The sequence below is a fragment of the Nuphar pumila genome, chromosome 15 (genome assembly GCF_984573655.1).
Source record: "Nuphar pumila chromosome 15, dmNupPumi1.hap1.1, whole genome shotgun sequence".
Taxonomy (NCBI): Eukaryota; Viridiplantae; Streptophyta; class Magnoliopsida; order Nymphaeales; family Nymphaeaceae; genus Nuphar; species Nuphar pumila.
This window is the reverse complement of record NC_143263.1, coordinates 69,289,452-69,294,534: the sequence shown is the minus strand read 5'-3', so window position 1 is coordinate 69,294,534 and position 5,083 is coordinate 69,289,452. Positions and strand designations below refer to the sequence as shown.

The following is a 5,083-nucleotide window of genomic DNA, read 5'->3' as shown; positions in this document are numbered from 1 at the left end:
CAGCTACTCCTGAACCTACAATTTTAACCAAACGGGAGTGAATCTACAAGTCAGTAAGTTTTATTTATAAATAAGACACGATTGTTACAACTATAGTAAACTCTAAGCTCCCATTCTTAGTTTAGTTCGCTAACTAAGCACATATGTTGTTTATTTAGTTTATCTCTCTTTACTGATTCTCTTTCCTCATTCTCAAAGTAGGCATTCTCAATGTTGTACTCTATACTAATCGATTACTTTGGAAATATCCTCTTGAAGCGTAGCAACCCATGTAGACAACTTCAGAGTCTACATTATTGACCATACATATAAACCACTCAAAACAACATGATTCAAACTGGCTTAAACTATGGATTCACAATCGTTGCAGCTTTACTCACCGATTGCAAGCCAAGAGCCCAAAATGTCCATCGGTAGCTAGCCGAAAATCCCAAGAGGCTATAACTGCTCCAAAGGTGTTCGAGGAGATATACCTACTCCTAAGATTTATGGTTCATGTTACATCCTACATGTGTCTAATAGACAAAATTTTTAACCCTTAAGGGTTACCCAAGAATTTCTCAACAATCCTAGGCACTAGTGAGATACACACACCTCAAACAAAACCCTAGTCCTTCCTAGTACAGTCCCTCATCATTCTCTGTGTTATTACCCTAGGTGCATTATTTTATTTTTTTCATTTCTCAGTGTTATATAATCATAAATACATGCCTTTGTTCTAGTCATAACCATCCATCACAGAGGCACATCATCCATTCATTATGTCACGACACTAACAATACCCCTCTCAAGATATAAGCGTGACATCATCAGAATAAATTATATTTTGAGAACCTTGAAACTCTACTTTATTTCTCAACTTCAAGGATTCATTTTCGCAATATATTACAGGTGTCAAAATATCATTATTATTTTCACCACAGAGTACATTCATGATATGAGTCATATTATCTTATGATATTTACATAACATGATCAAGTACTAAAAATAAACATGTAATATATATCACAATCTTTATGCATCTTAATAAAAATATCATAAATATAGATTCTTAAGCATACCATTTAGTTGATGTATTCAAAACATAAACTCACCAACATAATTATAAAACATGAAATCACACAACAAGATGCATATATGAACGAGTATGTATCTTATTTATCTAGAAAGAAATTTGCAAATGTTCACTTGCTTGAAACCCTTAAATCTCAAACTAAGGAACAACCTTAGTCTTCCTGCAAATCTTGATCTGAAATGAGCAAAAATCTCAATAATTACTAAAATATCATTAAAGTCCCTACTTATATAAAATTATAAAAATACCCCAAAGCCTCATTGTCAATTCTGATATCAAATTCTCAAAGTTTGTCATCTTGCCCTATGTCAATAGATTTTGCTCTAAAAGAGAAGTTCAGAGGTCTAAAAATCACCTGAATTCGATATCGAAGTAAAGAGTTATGCCTGATTTACTAAATTGGCATAATAAGGGTAAAACAATCTTTTCACATATTTGACAGATCTTGGATTCATTAAACTTTGCCTAGACCCAGCGTGATCTAAGCTCTGTCCTAAACTGAACCCACTTAATACCGAACCTAACCCAGACCCATTCTGGGCTAGGTTCAATCCTATCCTCACATTAAACCTAACCCAGACTCAACCTGATCAAGCTTTAATCCAAGCTGAATCTTCCTAGTTGGATTCCAAATACAGATCCATCCTAATGTGGATCTCAAACTAGACAGAAGTCCAATCTCTGGTTTCTTACACAGGATTCAAGTCTAAATCTTTTCGAGTTTGGATCTCTCATTGGATAGAGATCCACTACAAGAATTCCATGGATTAGCGATGGACGTTATCCGTCGCTAATCTGCCTCTAATCCATCGCTAAAATTGTTACTGACGGATTGGCAATGGATTAGCAATGGATAGCGTTCATCGCAATTCCCTGGTCGCTAATTAGCGACAGAAAAGATTTGTCGCTACTTCCATCGCTAAATTGCGAGGGATTAGCGAATGCCATAATTCATCGCTAAATAATGACTGATTTTGTTTTTGCAACAGATATAAATCCATCGCTAAAATTTACTGACAGATAATATCCGTCGTTAAATTGTGTTGCTATTTTATGCCTAAATTTTTGCTAAATTTTAGCGACGGATACATATCCGTCACAAAAATTTTAAAAAAATTTAAAAAATTTGTTTGAAATATAAATATCGAAAAAAAAAATCTCATTGTATAAATTATATAAGTTGTGTATAGATAAAGAACACATAAAAAATATATATACAAAATAGGCAAAACAAATTTAACCAAACAAGTTATAAGTAAAAAATTTATCAATTGCATCTGACTTGGTGGGCCCAGATCCTATTATTATGTTATTGAGTATGGGTAACACGCAATCCACTGATCCAGATATCAAATTTAATTCAACAAGTAAAAAAAAATGATCACATTCAGTCGAGCTCTTTTCTACAGGGCCAATTGTATATCATGCCTATCTACCATTCAACAAAAAATGTAGATATCTACATAAGAGAGACTCTTGAAAAGAAGAATAGGTTGAAAAAATTTTACACAAGCTCATACACTCACAGTCGCAGCTGCTTCCTTGATTTGCTCAATAGTAAAAACACCAAAGAAGCATCATCAGTAATTGCCTTAATGACTGCAAGTGCAATAATATCATCAACGCTCACTAGTGGTGCTAAGAGGAGGTCTGAAGCAGGCAGAGAGTTTAAAGGCCTCGTAAGATTTTCACTAGTGCGCAAGAACTTCTCAAGAGGTTCCCCAATTAGATCAAGGGGGATCTCAAAGCCATCTACCCTTCGCTTCCCGTAAATAAATCCTGGCCTCAATATGACACCTAAGGAATAAACATGCATCTACGTAATCAGTACAGTTAAAAAGATCATAATTGGGATATCACAAAAATACAGAGTATAGATCAGAGACAGAAAATGTTCAGAGAAGATTACCTGTGTTTGGGTACTTGGAGAGGACTGCTGACTCTATTTCACTCTTCCCAGTGAAGTATCCAAATGAAAGCAGAAATGGAGGCAAGTCGTAGTCATGAACAGAGATTAAAATAAACTTTGGAACTCATGTTGCCAAGTGTTGCATATATGAGTGATTTAGAAAAGCACATTAAGCAAGAGAAAAATGCTAATAATCGGTTTAGCAACTTGAACTAAGAAAAATGAAACAACATATTGAACCTCACATAAACTGAAGTCATAAAACCTTTTAAGTTCTTCCTGTATATAGCAGAGAAGCAGAATACATGACATCCAAAATACTGCTAAATTAAGACAGTGCTTCTACTAAACTACAGCATGGAAAACACACCCTCCACATGGGATTTCCCCACTTTAACAACAGAAAAAATTATTCATAAACCATGTAATTTAACTTTGCAGTGTGCAAACATACTGTAAAGCAGAGGCAAATTCTCACCAAAATTCTTTGCAGCATCTATAGCCAAAACATTAGCCTCTCCATTTATCTTTTTCATTTGCTCCTCACTTCCAAAACCACCAAGAGTGGAAACTACAGTTGTGGTGCCACCCAGAGATTCATCCCACCTCGCATAGAACACATCTCCTACATGATACCACGGCATCTGATTTAGCGTGACCTGTGTCAAGAAAATTGCTACGAAGATAATTAATGTGAACACGGCATGTAACAAACTTATATTATATGAGGGACCTATTCACATATTTAACACAGCTTGAGCTAACTTACAGATCAGGGCAATCCCTTAACAAGATACATGACTGAGCAGCTTCATGGTATGTTGTATCACTATTCACATGAAATTCAATCTTCACTCCAATTTTCATCACTGTCACTTCCATCATCGCTACCAGCACAAGCCTGTTTAAAGAATTACATAAGAAGATCGTCTAAATACCACTAACCATGAGCAGTGGGTGATGAGCGGGTACATGCTGCTGGAAAGGGGCTTGCCAGAGTAGAGCGAGACGCCGACGAACGTCTTGTCGTTACCGAGAGTGACCTACGAGGGGAAGTTCAGATCGATCATCCCGACATTGATGGTGGTGATCCAGGGGGCGAGGTTCGTGATGGACATCCCTGTGGGCCCTTCGTTCCCAGCAGAGGAGGCGACGAAGACACCCTTGGCCGCAGTCGCGAAGGAGTCGAGGGCAATGCAGTCGAGGTAGTAAGGGACAGAGCCCCCGCAGATCGAGACAGAGATCACGTTGACGTCGTCGATGATGGCCTGGTCAAAGGCCGCGAGGATATCAGAGTCGAAGCAGCCGGACTTCCAGCAAACCTTGTAGATAGCGAGGCGGGCCTTAGGAGCGACGCCTTTTGCGATCTCGGCCACGTAGCAAGACATGTTTGCCTAAAAAATATACCTGCCTATGACCGTCGATGCCATGTGAGATCCATGGCCATCAGAGTCACGGGGCGAGTGGAACTTGGCAGTCTCGTTGAGGGCTCTGGCGGTGGCCTCGTACTCCTTGGAGAAGAACCGCCTGTCAAAGATCTTCTGGTTGCAGTTCACAACCGTGAACGCCTGACCCTGCTCGCAGGCACCACGCCATCGCGTCGGCACCAGAGCAAGGTTGAGGTCGGAGAAAGACCGGTGCTTCGGCCAGATCCTAGTGTCGAGGATGCCGACTATGACGTCAGAGTTGTAATCAGATTTGGACCACAGGCCGTGCTGGTTGCAGAGGCCGAGGAACTGCGGCGAGCTGGTGGTGTGGAGGCTGCGAAGAGAAAGGAGGGGAGAGGAGGGAAAAGAGAGAGAGATCATGCCCTAAATGAGCCTTTCACAAATTAGTGATGGATTCACTATGGAAAATTTCTGTTGCGATATCCGTCGCTAATTTGTGATAGATTACTGAAAGAATTTTTTTATCATCAATTTGTGCTTAATTTGCGATGGATTTTGAGATAGAATTTTTTCATCACTAATTCCGTAACTAATTTCAAATTTACGGGCGACTAGTTTTCTCTAGCTAATCCGTTGCAAATTTGTGATTGATTATTTCTGTCACAAATTTTTGTCATTAATTAGCATTTTTCTTGTAGTGATCTAGTCTCA

At 38.7% G+C, this 5,083-nt stretch overlaps 1 pseudogene; it reads right to left on the bottom strand.

Annotated features, from left to right (window-relative positions):
- Window positions 1-2,589: 2,589 nt before the first annotated feature.
- On the bottom strand, window positions 2,590-4,372 carry LOC149815538 (uncharacterized protein At1g32220, chloroplastic-like; annotated as a pseudogene).
- Window positions 4,373-5,083: the final 711 nt, after the last annotated feature.